Source organism: Schistocerca americana, chromosome 3, assembly GCF_021461395.2.
Source record: "Schistocerca americana isolate TAMUIC-IGC-003095 chromosome 3, iqSchAmer2.1, whole genome shotgun sequence".
NCBI lineage: Eukaryota > Metazoa > Arthropoda > Insecta > Orthoptera > Acrididae > Schistocerca > Schistocerca americana.
Genome location: NC_060121.1, coordinates 504,190,059 through 504,207,506, shown reverse-complemented (window position 1 = coordinate 504,207,506; position 17,448 = coordinate 504,190,059). Strand labels below are relative to the sequence as shown.

Below are 17,448 nucleotides of genomic sequence, written 5' to 3'. Positions count from 1 at the left end.
CACTGTCAGTTGAAATCTAGATCTGCAATGCAATAAAAAAGACAGACGACATTACGCTCTGTGCTGACCTTTCTGTGGCAAACTGTAAAGTAAGTTTACTATGGGCGGCTCGTAGGCTCCTGTAGCAGATATGGGCCAATTATTTTGGTGGCATGCAATCATTTCTGGGCAGATTTTTACCTTATCCAATGTATTTTCACAAATTTAGTGCAGTGGTGATGCACTGAACAGCGGCATCGATCAAAGCAGTGAAAACGTAAGCAACCCACCTTACTGAGCAATCCAGTAGACAATTGTTTTGAGTCCAGTGACAAGAAATAACGTTCAATAACTTTTAATGTACTAGTTCTACAAGAAAATTACGGCCGTAATTAGGAAACTTAATGGGAAACTAGATCTAGCGATAGTGCTGGTATGCTAATAAAATGAAGGCGTTAATCCCAGCTGATATTAGTTATAATAATAACAGCAAAGTAGTACTTGGTAGCAATATGTAGCATGCTGTAAAACACAAATGTATGTACACAGTGTAACTCATTTCGTTACTAACATGACGCGCTGTGGCCGTGAATGACTAAATAACTATTAAGGCATTCTATACCTCTTCTAGCATTGCAACTCACCTGTGATAATGGCCATAGGTAGAGGCGGATGTCTGTTAATGGTGGTGAACATAAATGTATTCATAAAGTCACAAATACCGCATAATACCGCGTTACTATTATGTTTTAGTATTGTAACACAAAATTAACAATGCACACTAGGTGGCGTGCCATTCTGTACTAATCAGTATCGATAAATATATCTCTTTATCAAACCTGCGAAGTGGAAATGTGACTGGAATTCAAATTCCTTTCAAGTAATTTAGACCACTCTTATTACAAACCCAAAATGAATTCCCCAAGTCCATTCACCTGTCATAGTTTTTCATGGTGCACCCTGTAGGTAACTGAGCTCCCACTGATGGAATTTAAATATTTATGGTTCAATGTAAGGAGAACACCGTGTATTTCAATAATTTTTAATATTGGAAAGAAGAATAGAGATGTACAGAAGCACAAATGTAGCTTTCATCAGCCTAGAAAAGACATTTCTTGAAAGAATACTGACAGTTGTTGTTTCGAGTAATCAATAGAACTGCACTAGGCTGGGAAAATAAAACACTGGTGCTGAACGCGCACAAAATCAGAGTACTGATATAAATATAAATGGGCATTATAAGTCAATCTGTATTTTTCAGCAAGTAATCTCTTAACAGGCAGCCATACAAAAAAGAAAACGTTTGACAGGATATTTGTTTAGTACATTTTCAAGTTCTGGCGGTAATTTTGAGCCTTTGGAAAGTGAGAACAAGGATTGAAAGTACATTGACACAGTATTGCGGGTAACTGAAGAGAAAAGAAACTTGCTTAACACAATAGGAGAAAGGAAAGTAAAACTCAATGGCTAAGTGGTTCGCCATAAATGATTTGTGAAGTACGCCTTTGAAATAATAATTCAAGATAAAAAAATTAATTACCTAAATAATTACATCATAATTACAGAGAGTGATGAGTGGAACATATTATTGCGAATATAAACAACTGAAAATGATGACTGGATACTGCAAAGAATGGCAAGATAAAGAAGGTACATATTTTAGATGTTTTATAAACCACGAATCCTCTACAGGCTTCCATGTTGAATCGTGCATTATGTGTCGTCTCAACACTATATTTTATAAAGCGTTTAAAAGTTGAAATGTTGAAAGTTGTGGCTGGTTTCGTTGGGCTTGGATACGTAGTTGCCGCATTACATGCCAAATACTGCTGAGTCTGCAGTATATAATATGAATACACACATGAATCGAATGGTCAAAGGTTCCTATCATTTGGCAACTGCGAATTTTGAATGGAATATAGAAATTTATAAATGAGGGATTGCAATTAAATAAAATCTGCAGGTACTATTTTAACGACTTTAAATGATGAGTATGATAGCAGAAGTACCTTTAAGAATGACATTTATTACTGTAAAACACTTATTGGCGTCGATGGTCCAACAATTAAATTAAATATAAGTTGAATAACAGGGAAACAATAGATTCCTACTTCATGTAATTAGTTATGAACAACAACATAGCTCGAGAGATATTCACTTCAAAATGCATACTATATCTTCACTGCAGAAGCCATGGAAATCTCACTAGTGCACAAGTCGGCACTACGAATTATTTCTGTCTCCCGGGACCATCGCAAACTGCTCAACACTCTCCAAGTATTTCCTGCGCCCGTCTGTCGCGCCTTCCCGTCCAACACTCTCCCCGTGTCCTCTGCCCCCGATGCTCCTCCCCCACTTCCATAGAGTCTCTCCATTGACTTCGGTAGTCGCCTACCGTAGTAACGAGCGCTGTGATGGCTAGAGAGCTCCCGCCATGTCTCCAAGCCAACACACACTCACAAACATATTGAAACACATAGCAAATACTAGATTTACATTTAAATAACCTGAAATTAAAGAAATATTCCTACGGCTGGACCATTAACACGCTCTAACACACATTATTAAATACATAAACAAATTAAATAAACAATCAAAGGAAAAGAACAGCAGTAAACTAGTAGCCTAATGTCTCTGTGCTTTCTAAAACACAGTAAATAATTGACCAATTTCTTCATGAGCAGTATATGTAGGATATAAACAAAGACCTAGATGGATAAATATGTTTATAAGCATGCTGCTACCGTTTTTTCGTGAAACTGTGGAGTACTTATGCCCTGACGTGATCGATAGTAACCAGCCACTTTGACCTCCAATAACTCATGTACTATTCAAGTTACATGTCTGTAATTCATACCAATTTAGGTTTACATTAACAGATTTCTAAAGACACGTCGATCAACCAAATCGGATGAACAGTTTAGATTTTGGAAATTCGTTGCTGGGTGTCACTTGTATAATTTACACTCAGATACAAAACTTTAAACTAATAAAGATATTGAAAACCTAATTACATCATGAGAATCGTCGTGCAAATAATGGTAATGTACATGTTTCTTTTTAAGGTATCATGATCCCTCTGGCTATTATTAATTTCTGCATGAACTGTGAAATGTCTCCCATTATGGCTTCACAACGTCCGCCATCTTTGGCACTCTGAGCACTCATCGACACAAAGCACAGTCCTCAACACAGCGTCAACATGGAATTTCCAGCCACGCGGCTGCCCCTCTTGCTCCGGCTAATGATAAGCACCACGCGGTTGCTGACGAGCCCCGGCTTGCCGAGCGGCCCGTGCGGCCACGCCAACTCCGAACTTAGAATATTTTCAGGGCGCCGCAACTCGCCCGTTACCTCACATCGTGCCATGCTTCCTTGCATTTCTTGGGCCCGCATCTCGTGGTCGTGCGGTAGCGTTCTCGCTTCCCACGCCCGGGTTCCCGGGTTCGATTCCCGGCGGGGTCAGGGATTTTCTCTGCCTCGTGATGGCTGGGTGTTGTGTGCTGTCCTTAGGTTAGTTAGGTTTAAGTAGTTCTAAGTTCTAGGGGACTGATGACCATAGATGTTCAGTCCCATAGTGCTCAGAGCCATTTTTGAACCTTGCATTTCAGCTAAACCATTCGCCACTGGTATCCCAGTTTACATCGAACTGTTGCATTTTTTTTTATTGTTTTGTTCGTCACAACTACCAGCAATCTCTGAGTACAAGTGTTTGTGAACAGTTTACTGTCCATCCACCTTTCTTTATTTTCTTCTTCCATTTTTCAAAGCCTCATTTTTTAAGCTGTTTGACATTCTTCTCCACCTACACCAACCTTCTGATCTGATTTCATTCCTTCTTTTCTTCTACATCCAGCAACCTCGATGATCTGTTTGGCGTATTCTACTCTTTCTCTACTTTTATAACATTTTCTTTCTATTTGCTACTGTTGCAAGCAGATGGTTAAATATTTATGAATCCTGTAGCAGATGTTTTACTAACTTGTTACTTCATGTCTTAAGTAGTTTCCAAAGACTTCTTTCGTTACCTATTCCTCCGAACATTTATTTTTCAATACTTTACATTTGATATTCTTTTATAGTAACAAAGCTAAAAAGTTTACAGTTTCTGCTACTGTTAATCTACAGCGGCCGCATTTTATTTTGTGCACACTATGCTGCAAGTCATTTGTACGTTTTCAAGAACTACTTCAACTTTTGGAAAAAAATCTGACCTTCCTTTTGGAAAGAAAGGTGACTGACGCAGTTACTTTTTTTTGGCACAATCATAACCGAATCTGACAATGCTTGGCTGTTTGTTCACCAAACACTGCATTTGAGTGAAAGCTACTGAAGATGGCCACATTGAACCGAAACCGGTGATGACTGCATCATAAAAAATGATTGTGTCTTGTTTCGCTCATGTTAATCTGTTTTGATATCTCAGATGCTTCGGCTATTCAGCGTAATCGTAGACTGTAATAGCAAAAGTGGAAGAACTATGCTGTGTCACTACGAATCTTTAACATTGAACAAATTAATATTCTCTCTACAACGAGCTCTCGTATTGTGTATGCCATATGCAGTCCCTTGCATTCAACACTATCTTACTAGCGCTGGAAGAACGAGGCAATCTGCGAATCAAACTTTGCTGTCTACACGTAAGGAAAATTATATTTGGACTGCCGTAGTAAAATATATTTCTACGCTTATTTAATTACGGCCAACCGGTTGTATTCATACGGAATCATTTCCTTATTGCAGTGAGCAATTTGTTATATTATGGATGCTTTAAGATGATAAAGTAGTCAGAGGAAATGAAATTTATGTACTATAAAAACTAATAGTAATTAAGGAAGAAGTAGCAAGGAGAAAAGCTGCTAAGATATTAGGACAAAAAGATAAATTCTTGGCTTTGGACAGAAGAATACATAATTTTTTCAAGTTTTCTTTTTATCGTGGTATCTGTTTTGTAAAGTGTCGTATTGATCAGGGTAATAGTTTGGTTTATACAGCTTTTAAAAGTGATCGTGTTGGTATGTGTTTCATTCAAAAGGATAATCTGGAACAGAGTTCCATGAAAAAAATCCTATGTGTTGATTGCATACTGCTGATACAACTTTATCTAAAGGTTGTGATGGTCTATAGAGTTTCTGCTTCTTTATTTCCATCATTTAAAGACTGGGTGACCGAGTTCAAACGTGGTCGTACTTCTCTGACCCTCTGGGAGTGACATCATGGAACTGTAAACTCAGATAGTAACATTAGTAAAGTTTTAAATATGGAACTGAAAGACTGTACGTTAAGAGACGTATCAAATAGGTACTGACAAAGACTTACCAGAAGAAAGATCACAGTACAATTTTACATTTTCGCGAACCACTAACTACATGAAAGCTTTGGGCAACAGCTGCGCAAAATTTTCTAATACTGACCCGTTTTAAAAGGAATCACACTCATTTCGTACAACGACTGGAGAGTACAGAAGAGACATGAGTTCACCACTTGACGGCTCAAACTAAGTTCCACCCATTATTGAGTGGAAGAATGCGAGCATACGCATAAATAGTGAAACCTCATCTCTGGGAAGGATTACGGCTAATGTTTCTGCGATGTAAAAGGGGTCCTTCGTGTTGATTACTTTGCAACTTACAAAGCAACAAATGAGAAATGTTAAGTAAGTTACACGGACCAAATGAAAGAACAAAAAATATAGGAAGAGGAAACTAGATTTCAAAAGGTAAAATTCATGTTTTTACACATATACTAATTTCTCACACGTAGGAACTTTGGAAATGGAGAAGTAATATTTGAAATATCAAGTTTTTTTGCAAAATCTGCCTTATTCAGTGATTTTGAAGTACTCTCGATGTCATTTATTGCCTCATATATTTTTTTGAAAATGATTTGAATTGACTGGGTATGATTCTAATCGTGAATAAGTCTGTACCAGAAGATATTTCTGAAGCACACTTCAAGGATGGAGTAGTTTGGAGCTAATGTATTGGCCTAAAATGGAAACACGACAGAAAAATGTTTAGCCAGCAAAGCTGTGTCTTTCATTTTCGAGATCGAGACATGTTGTAGTTGCTATCGAATGTTCCGCCAGAATATCCGTTCTGTGAACTTCGGGGTATTGTTACACTTCCTCGTCAAAAGTATCCGGACAGTCTTACGTAATGCGGGAATTGACCAGTAGATGTCACGGGAGGCGGACAAGCCAGTATAAAAAGGAGGCGTGAGTATTGTGTTGTCAGAAGAAAATGAAGAACTCAGTGCCTTTTAACGTGGGCTGTCACTGGATGTCACCTAAGTAACAAATCGACCAGGGACGCTTTCAAACCTTATACAGCTGCCCGCGTCTACGCCTGGTGATGTGACTCTGGAGTGGAAAAAGGAAAGAAACACGTCAGCTAAACCAAGACCAACCAGGCCTCGTGTACTGACGGACACGGACCGCCGAGCATTGCGGAGACTGGTTGTAAAAATACCATGAAACCTGTGTAACTAATCACCGTTCAGTTCCAGTGTGCTTTCAGCGGCCCAGTTAACTCAATGAAAGGAAGCAGGGAGTTGAAAAGAGTCGATTTCAATTGTCGAGCAGCTCCTCATAAGCCACACATTTCCGTAGTCAGTGTTAACCGACGCTTGAAATGGTGTAAGGTTCAAATGGTTCAAATGGCTCTGAGCACTATGCGACTTAACATCTGAGGTCACCAGTCCCCTAGAACGTAGAGCTACTTAAACCTAACTAACCTAAGGACATCACACGCATCCATGCCCGAGGCAGGATTCGAACCTGCGACCGTAGCGGTCGCGCGGTTCCAGACTGAAGCGCCTAGAACCGCTCGGCCGCCAGGGCCAGCAATGGTGTAAGGGCACCACTGGATAGCGGATTTACATCTACACACATATTCACCGTATGGAGAGTACTTTGTACTACTACCTTTCTCGTTACACTGGCAAACAGAGCGGGGAAAAAACGACTGTGTAAAAGTGTTCCTAAGAGCCCAAACCTCTCTCAACTTAATGGTCCTTACACGAAATATGCGTTGGCGGCAGTACGATCGACCTGCAGTCGGCCTGAAATGTCGGTTCCCTAAATGTCCGCAACGATGCCTCGCAAAAAGAACGTCGCCTTCCCACCAGGGATTCCTATGTGAGTTCACGAAACGTCTCCATAATATCTGCGAGCTGATGGGATCTAACGGTTACAAATCTAGCAGCATGCCTCTGAATTGCCTCAATGTTTTCGTTTAATCCGATCTCGTGGAGGTCCCAAGCCGGCCGATGTGGCCGAGCGGTTCTAGACGCTTCAGTACGGAACCACGCTGATGCTGCGGTCGCAGGTTCGAATCCTGCCTCGGGCATGGATGTGTGATCTCCTTAGGTTAGTTAGGTTTAAGTAGTTCTAAGTCTAGGGGACTGATGGCCTCAGATGTTAAGTCCCATAGTGCTTAGAGCCATTTGAACCATCTGGGGATCCCAAACAATCGAATAGCACTCTGGGTCCCACTATCGTTCTACACGCCGTCTCCTTTACGGATGACCTACAGTTTCAAAAACTCTCCCAATAAAACGAAGTGGAGCATTCGCCTTCCATTCTGCCAACCTAACTGACTGTTTTCTAGTGACGAATCGTGCTATACTCTATGGAAATCTGTTGGAAGGGTTTGGATCTGGTGAATGTCTAGAAACGTTGTTCTCCGTCGCGTATAATGCCAACGGTGAAGTATGGACACCTTTGGGATCAGTTTTAACTTCACTTCATTCCTCAGCATCTCTGGTTTAAGCAGCCATTCCTCCACAAACATCTCATTGAAAGTGTCCTCTGCACAGCTGAAGTCGACATACAGGCGAAAGGTGGGCACACCCTATATTGCTGTTCACTAATAGGTGTCTGAAGACTGCCGATCAGATAGTGTAGGTGCAGTATGAGCACTTTATATTCTAATATGCTGCTATGACATTACGTAGGCGGAAGTATTGAGAACAACGCGATTAATCAATGTGACAGCGCAGTACTGTGCAGTGAGCCATAAAACCGAGGAAGAATGGCATAAAATCTTTGACGACGCTCGCCAGAGATGTAATTGCACAAAAGCTCATCTCGTTCGCTAGTGCATCCTCCCCGTAACGACATTTCAGGACGACGGCATTTCCATCGATAGTAATAACACAGGCTACGGCGGGTGGAACAGCGGCCGTGCAGTAGTCAGGCAGTCGGTAGCCGGCAAGATGCTCGGAGAAAGAGAGAGAGAGAGAGAGAGAGAGAGAGATAGAGACGAGGAAGACGAGCAGAGCGGACGGCTCGTGTCGCAGGACCGGCCGCGGTGGCCGCGGAATTCTGATGGGTGAGTGCGAGCCGCCATTAACATCCGCGGGGCCGTATAAGGCGGCGGCCGGCGTACGCTGCGTGTACGCGGCTTAGCATGCGAGTGGCGGCTCCGGCGATATGGCGAAGCGGCGGCCCCGCCAGTCCTGCCGGCGACATGGAGACGTCACGCGGCGGACACCTGCGCTGCCCTCACCGCGAGAGACGGCCGCCGCCTGGCCGGCGGGAGCGCACCGGTTCATTGCCGCTGTCAGTGCCAATTATTCCCGTTAAAATAACTGATTGGCCTGCCTTTCTTGGGTTCCTGCACTATCTACTCAAAATTATTTAGACACCTACGTGTGGACTTCAACCCTTTCACTGGTGTGGACGTGTATACACGTCTTGCTCCGCCATTTCCCAGGTGCTGTGGACGTGTATACTCGTGCTGTTTGGGAATTACTAGAGTTTAAAGCTGAATTCATTTTCTTATGTTTTTATAGAGGTCCACAGCCTTGGTTTCAGAATAGAAACATGGTCCAAGTTGGCCATCTTCTCTGTATCATCTCTACAATGAACAACACTACTGGCCATTAAAATTGCTACACCACGAAGATGACGTGCTACAGACGCGAAATTTAACCGACAGGAAGAAGATGCTGCGATATGTAAATAATTAGATTTTCAGAGCAGTCACACAAGGTTGGCGCCGGTGGTGACACCTGCAGCGTGCTGACATGAGGAAAGTTTCCAACCGATTTCTCATTCACAAACATTAGTTGACCGGCGTTGCCTGTTGAAACGTTGATGTGATGCCTCGTGTAAGGAGGAGAAATGCGTACCATCACTTTTCCGACTTTGATAAAGGTCGAATTGTAACCTATTGCGATTGCGGTTTATCGTATCGCGACATTGCTCCTCCCGTTGGTCGAGATCCAATGACTGTTAGCAGAATATGGAATCGGTTGGTTCAGGAGGGTAATACGGAACGCCGTGCTGGATCCCAACGGCCTCGTATCACTAGCAGTCGAGATGAGAGGGATTTTATCCGCATGGCTGTAACGGAACGGATGGGGACATTTGCAAGACAACAACCATCTGCACGAACAATTCGACGACGTTAGCAGCAGCATGGACTATCAGCTCGGAGACCATGGCTGCGGTTACCCTTCACGCTGCATCACAGACAGGAGCGCCTGTGTACTCAACGACAAACCTGGGTGCACGAATGGCAAAACGTCATTTTTTCGGATGAATCCAGGTTCTATTTACAGCATCATGATGGTCGCATCCGTGTTTCGCGACATCGCGGTGAACGCACATTCGAAGCGTGTATTCGTCATCTCCATACTGACGTATCACCTGGCGTGATGATATGGGGTGCCATTGGTTACACGTCTCGGTCACCTCTTGTTCGCATTGACGGCACTTTGAACACTGGACGTTACATTTCAGATGTGTTACGGCCCGTGGCTCTACCCTTCATTCGACCCCTCCGAAACCCTACATTTCAGCAGGATAATGCACGACCGCATGTTGCAGGTCCTGTACCGGTCTTTCTGGATACAGAAAATGTTCGACTGTGCCCTGGCCAGCACATTCTGCAGATCTCTCACAAATTGGAAACATCTGGTCAATGGTGACCGAGCAACTGGCTCGTCACAATACGCCAGTCACTACTCTTGATGAACTGTGGTATCGTGTTGAAGCTGTATGGGCAGCTGTACCCGTACACGCTATCCAAGCTGTGTTTGACTCAATGCCCAGGCGTATCAAGGCCGTTATTACGACCAGAAGTGGTTGTTCTGTGTACTTATTTCACAGGCTCTATGCACCCAAATTGCGTGAAAATGTAATCACCTGTCACTTCTAGTATAATATATTTGTCCAATGAATACCCGTTTATCATCTGCATTTCTCCTTGGTGTAGCAGTTTTAATGGCCAGTAGTGTAGTTTCAACCTTGGGTCATTTTCAAGCACGTATTTAAACTTGCAGCTTCATTTTACATTTCTTACAGTCCTGTTGACGTCATTGTGCGTCCTGATATGTCGACCTCCCACTGCTACGGAAGAGTTACTTCCATATCGCTGTGAATAAAAAAGTTTCGGGTACTTATCACGTAACGTATGTGTGTCTTTGCGTGGTATCGTCTCCAAAACATCCCGTTCCTATACCTTGAACCACTCATGAGATATGTCGATTGTATGACCACATAATTCCCGATTCATAGGGACGGAAATGGCCGCGTTGTGCGTGACTGTCTGCCGGATATCAAAATCAGTAACTCGAGAACTAAATGAGGTATCGTTTTGCTCTAAATTGTAAATAAAACTGTGATATCTTATCCACATGTCCAGAAGTTTTTCGACACCGTTCCTCACAAGCGTCTTCTAACCAACCTGCGTACCTATAGAATATCGCCTCAGTTGTGCTGCTGGATTAGTGATTTACTGTCAGAAAGGTCACAGTTGTAGTAATAGAAGGAAAGTCATCGAGTAAAACAGAAGTAATATCCAGCGTTCCCCAAGGTAGTGTTAGAGGCCGTCTATTGTTCCTGATCTGTATCAACGACATAGGAGACAACCTGAGTAGAAGTCTTAGATAGTTTGAAGATGATGCTGTTTGTTACCGTCTTGTAAAGTCATCGGATGACTAAAACGGATTGCAAAATGATTTAGATAACATATCTGTGTGGAGCGCAAAGTGGCAATTGACCCTGAATAAAGAAAAGTGTGAAGTTATTCACATGAGTACTTAAAGAAATCCGCTAAATTTCGATTACGCGATAAGTCACACAAAGCTGAAAACTGTAAATTCAACTAAATACTTAGGGATTACATTTACAAGTAACCTAAATTGGAACGATCACATAGATAATATTATGGGTATAGCAAACAAAAAACTGCGATTCATTGGCAGAAAACTTAGAAGATGCAACAGGTCTACTATAGAGACTGCTTACACCACGCTTGTCCGCCCTATTTTGAAGTACTGCTGTGCGGTGCGGGATCCGCATCAGGCGGGACTGACTGGTGATATCGAAAAAGTTTAAGGAAGGGCAGCTCGTTTTGTATTATCACGAAATAGGTGAGATAGTGCCACAGACACGATACGTGAATTGGAGTGACAATCATTAAAAGAAGTGCGTTTTTCGTTGTGACGGGATCTTCTCATGAAATTTCAATCACCAGTTTTCTCTTCCGATTGCGAAAACATTCTGTTGGCAACCCACCTACATAAGGAGATGTGATCATCACGACAAAATAAGAGAAATCAGAGCTCCCAGAGAAAAATTTGAGTGCTCGTTTTTCTCGGGCGCAGTTCGAGAGTGGAACGATAGAGACAGTTTGAAGGTGGTTCATTGAACCCGCTGCCAGGCACTTTATTGTTAACAACAGAGTAATCAAGTAGCTGTAGATTTCATACACTGCAGTATATGAGCTAAGACGAACCATACGCAAAGTTTATGCAATGCGTTTTTACCTCTGCAAACTCTTTTACTGAATTTGATTTATAGCACGAACAATGATGGATAACGAACAGAAATTCAGTCCTTCATTGAGCGAAGATGTCAGACTGTAAAATGTGGAAAAAATATTTTTCTTCAGCGAATAATTTTCTTAAAATCATGTGACAAGTACTTCATAGCATCCGGAACGCTCTTTCTTGCACATTTATCGACATTTGGCGAGTAGTACAGTCACAACCACGCTGCACTCAGCACGGAATGCAGAGAGCTTGTCTGTAGCAGTGAAATTGTTAATTTGGGGTGTGTCCACTCTTCGCCTTTGTGACGGTTTGGACTCTGCTGGGCCGGCCACTGTGGCCGAGCGGTTCTAAGCGCTTCAGTCCGGAACCGCGCTGCTGCTACGGTCGTAGGATCGAATCCTGCCTCGGGCATGGACGTGTGTGATGTCCTTAGGTTAGTTAGGTTTAAGTAGTTGTAAGTCTAGGGGACTGATGACCTCAGATGTTAAGTCGCATAGTGCTTAGACCATAGAGCCATTGGAACCATTGGACTCTGCTGGGGACGCTTTCAGCGAGGTGTCTGAATGCCTATGGAGGAAGGGCCCTCAAGGGCCAAAACCAGAGGAGAAGTGAAGTCGACATTCTACCTCACCCCAAAGCAGCTCGATTGGTTTCAGGTCGAGACTCCTGCCAGGCTGGTCCCCTTCGGGAATGTTGTTGTCCACAAAATCATTGATTTACAGATGCTCGTTTACGACATGGTACGTTGGCTCCGAACTGTTCCTCTATTGTATATAGTACAAAATGCAATAAAATGTAATTTTTGAGAACATTTGTCGTGGAGAATATCAGCAGTCTTAATATAATATTATAAAATTGAACTAAAACAGTTTTGGCCGCAACAAAATATTTATTTCCAATGGCAACCGGCTTCGGTCAGACTGCGACTATCTTCGGACCGTATTACACTGCATCATGATGGCAGGCGATGGGAGGTCAATGGAGCAAGTAACGTGGATCGGCGAACGTCAACTGCTCCACGATAACTGCTCCGTTCTCCGCCACTGCCTGCTATCGTGCTGTAATGTGTTCTGAAGATGCACACATTTTGACCGAATCCATTTACCATTGTCTATATATATTTTATTACTGTCAAGACAGTTTTTAATTCAATTTGAAAACAGTAAAATGTGTTCATATTCTTCCACAATTAGCGTTTTCTTATGCGTAACAAGGGACCACACCCTAACCGCCAAAACCGCCCACATACCGTAACGCCACCCCCTCTGTACTTCACTGACGCTAGGTGAGGTTCTGCAGGCATTCGCCAAACCGAAATTTATCCAGCGCAGTTCGTCACTCGTTTCCAGTCATGTACTGCCCAGCGGCGTCTGTCTTTACACCACTTCCAGCGTCGTCAATACTCCCTATGGAAATATGTGGCTTACGAAGCGTTACTCGACAATTGTACCCTATTCTTTTTAATTCCATATGCACAGTCACGGTTCCAGCTGGACTAATTGAAGTACTTTGGAAGTTACGATTGATTCCTTTCACTGATTTGAAGCGATTTCTTACATCCACCCTCCGCAATGTCCGACAATCCCCATAGAGGTCAGTATAAGGTCTGTCAGCTCTTGGTTTAGCAGTGTTTTTTCCTTTTCCTTCGCGTTTCCACTTCGCAGTCACATCCCCAGCAGTCCACTGTAGCATCTCAAGAAACGCTGAAATGCCCCTGAGAGATTTGCTGGTCAGGCTACGTCCAGGGACTAGACCGCATTGCAGATCACTGAGTTTCTCTGACCGACACATCTGCTGTTACTGGTTCTCTACTGACAACACAGTATTATTCGCCTTCTTGGTCCACCTCTCGTAACTTTTAGTGACAACTCCACATTACGTTGTGGTATCCGGATACTTTGGATCAATGTATTTATACATTTTTCGTAGATGTTGGGCCATGAGAAAATTTAGAAATTATTGTTACGAAATTGTGCATGTTGTACAGTACCAGTTTCTTTAGTTAACCAGTTTTCGACTTATAGGACTGTAAAGACGACTTTGCCAGTAAACAACTGGTTAACTAAAATATATTCGACATCTCCAATTTTGTAGTTTTCATTTATGGATGACTTCGTGGTTACAGATGTAATATATTGTGCAATTGTGCAATTGACATTCAAGGATAACTACAATTACCCATCATCAGTGGTGGCGTGCCAGTCCTCCGCAACCCATGACCAGACGTTTTCAGTGTGTGAGACATATGCAGAATGTGCTAGCCAGGGAAGTAGTTAGGCACAATGTCAGGGCAGGACGAGGAACATGTCGGTTTGGGTTATCTTGTTGAAAAACATCGTCATAGAGAGAAGGGAGGACACAGGAACGGGCCTTACCACAACAGAAGCATAACGGTTACTACCCAAGTTACCGACTGCGTGACCAAGAGGGGACGGTATCGGGTTCGCAGTGATACCCTACATCATTATGCCAGTTGCTGTCCCTGTGTGATCATGAATGCAGCCTGACAACGTTGATTGTACTCGATGCCTCCGGGCATGGATTGCTCTATTGTGATGCTGTACTCAGAAACAGAACCTATCTGAGAAGACGATATGGTGCCACTCCCGTGCCCAGTGATGTCGTTGGATGCATCACAGCCGGTGCGCCCCTTCCGCTGCTGCGTCTACGTCTACATCCATACTACGCAAGCCACCTGACGGTGTGTGGCGGAAGGTACCTTGAGTACCTCTATCGGTTCTCCCTTCTATTCCAGTCTCGTATTGTTCGTGGAGAGAAGGATTGTCGGTATGCCTCTGTGTGGGCTCTAATCTCTCTGATTTTATCCTCATGGTCTCTTCGCGAGATATACGTAGGAGGGAGCAATATACTGCTTGACTCTTCGGTGAAGGTATGTTCTCGAAACTTTGACAAAAGCCCGTACCGAGATACTGAGCGTCTCTCCTGCAGAGTCTTCCACTGGAGTTTATCTATCATCTCCGTAACTCTTTCGCGATTACTAAATGATCCTGTAACGAAGCGCGCTGCTCTCCGCTGGATCTTCTCTATATCTTCTATCAACCCCATCTGGTACGGATCCCACACTGCTGAGCAGTATTCAAGCCGTGGGCGAACAAGCGTACTGTAACCTACTTCCTTTGTTGTCGGATTGCATTTCCTTAGGATTCTTCCAATGAATCTGTCTGGCATCTGCTTTACCGACGATCAACATTATATGATCATTCCATTTTAAATCACTCCTAATGCGTACTCCCAGATAATTTATGGTATTAACTGCTTCCAGTTGCTGACCTGCTATTTTGTAGCTAAATGATAAAGGATCTATCTTTCTGTGTATTCGCAGCACATTACACTTGTCTACATTGAGATTCAATTGCCATTCCCTGCACCATGCGTCAATTCGCTGCAGATCCTCCTGCATTTCAGTACAATTTTCCATTGTTACAACCTCTCGACACACCACAGCATCATCCGCAAAAAGCCTCAGTGAACTTCCGATGTCATCCACAAGGTCATTTATGTATATTGTGAATAGCAACGGTCCTATGACACTCCCCTACGACACACCTGAAATCACTCTTACTTCGGAAGACTTCTCTCCATTGAGAATGACATGCTGCGTCCTGTTATCTAGGAACTCCTCAATCCAATCACACAATTGGTCTGATAGTCCATATGCTCTTACTTTGTCCATTAAACAACTGTGGGGAACTGTATCGAACGCCTTGCGGAAGTCAAGAAACACGGCATCTACCTGTGAATCCGTATCTATGGCCCTCAGAGTCTCGTGGACGAATAGCGCGAGCTGGGTTTCACATGACCAGTCTCCAGAAAAGCCATTATACTCGAACACAATACGTGTTCCAAAATTCTACAACTGATCGACGTTAGAGATATAGGTCTATAGTTCTGCACATCTGCTCGACGTCCCTTCTTGAAAACGGGATGACCTGTGCCCTTTTCCAATCCTTTGGAACGCTACGCTCTTCTAGAGCCCTACGGTACACCGCTGCAAGAAGGGGTAAGTTCCTTCGCGTACTCTGTGTAAAGTTGAACTGGTATCCCATCAGGTCCAGAGGCCTTTCCTCTTTTGAGCGATTTTAATTGTTTCTCTATCCCTCTGTCGTCTATTTCGATATCTACCATTTTGTCATCTGTGCGACAATCTAGAGAAGGAACTACAGTGCAATCTTCCTCTGTGAAACAACTTTGGAAAAAGACATTTAGTAGTTCGGCCTTTAGTCTGTCATCCTCTGTTTCAGTACCATTTTGGTCACAGAGTGTCTGGACATTTTGCTTTGATCCACCTACCGCTTTGACATAAGACCAAAATTTCTTAGGATTTTCTGCCAAGTCAGTACATAGAACTTTACTTTCGAATTCATTGAACGCCTCTCGCATAGCCCTCCTCACACTACATTTCGCTTCGCGTGATTTTTGTTTGTCTGCAAGGCTTTGGCTATGTTTATGTTTGCTGTGAAGTTCCCTTTGCTTCCGCAGCAGTTTTCTAACTCGGTTGTTGTACCACGGTGGCTCTTTTCCATCTCTTACGATCTTGCTTGGCACATAGTCATCTAACGCATTATGTACGACGGTTTTGAACTTTGTCCACCGATCCTCAACACTATCTGTACTTGAGACAAAACTTTTGTGTTGAGCCAACAGGTACTCTGAAATCTGCTTTTTGTCACTTTTTCTAAACAGAAAAATCTTCCTACCCTTTTTAATATTCCTATTTACGGCTGAAATCATCGATGCCGTAACCGCTTTATGATCGCTGATTCCCTGTTCTGCTTTAACTTTTTCAAATAGTTCGGGTCTGTTTGTCACCAGAAGGTCTAATATGTTATCGCCACGAGTCGGTTCCCTGTTTAACTGCTCAAGGTAGTTTTCAGATAAAGCACTTAAAAAAATTTCACTGGATTCTTTGTCCCTGCCACCCGTTATGAACGTTTGAGTCTCCCAGTCTATATCCGGCAAATTAAAATCTCCACCCAGAACTATAACATGGTGGGGAAATCTACTCGAAATATTTTCCAAATTATCCTTCAGGTGCTCAGCCACAACAGCTGCTGAGCCAGGGGGCCTATAGAGACATCCAATTACCATGTCTGAGCCTGCTTTAACCGTGACCTTCACCCAAATCATTTCACATTTCGGATCTCCGTCAATTTCCTTCGATACTATTGCACTTCTTATCGCTATAAACACGCCTCCCCCTTCACTGTCCAGCCTGTCTCTGCGGTGTACATTCCAATCTGAGTTTAGGATTTCATTACTATTTACGTCTGGTTTCAGCCAACTTTCTGTCCCTAGTACTATATGAGCGTTGTGACCGTTCATTAATGAGAGCAGTTCTGGGACCTTTCTGTAGACGCTCCTGCAGTTTACTATTAGCACATTAATATTGTTATTCCCTGTTGCGTCACAGGAAGCTGCAACCTCGGTCGCTTCGCTGACAGTTCGTCGTAGGCCTTACGACAAATTTCATCGCACTCTCGTTATGGATACTTGTCGCAGATACTTGCCTTGATGGAAAACAGACCATTTCCTGATTAAATCATGGTTGTACGATACTTACGGTACGGCACGTGAGATCCTGTACGGAGTTGATTCTGGCACTGCTGAACTCATCGATTCTACATGTGCATCAAAGTCGTTATATACCGATCAACACCAGTCGTA

General features: G+C 43.1%; 1 protein-coding gene across 1 annotated transcript in view; it reads left to right on the top strand.

Moving 5' to 3' along the window:
* Positions 1–17,448, top strand: part of LOC124606898 (zygotic gap protein knirps-like) — a 435,411-nt gene that overhangs the window by 23,837 nt on the left and 394,126 nt on the right. The window lies entirely within an intron of this gene.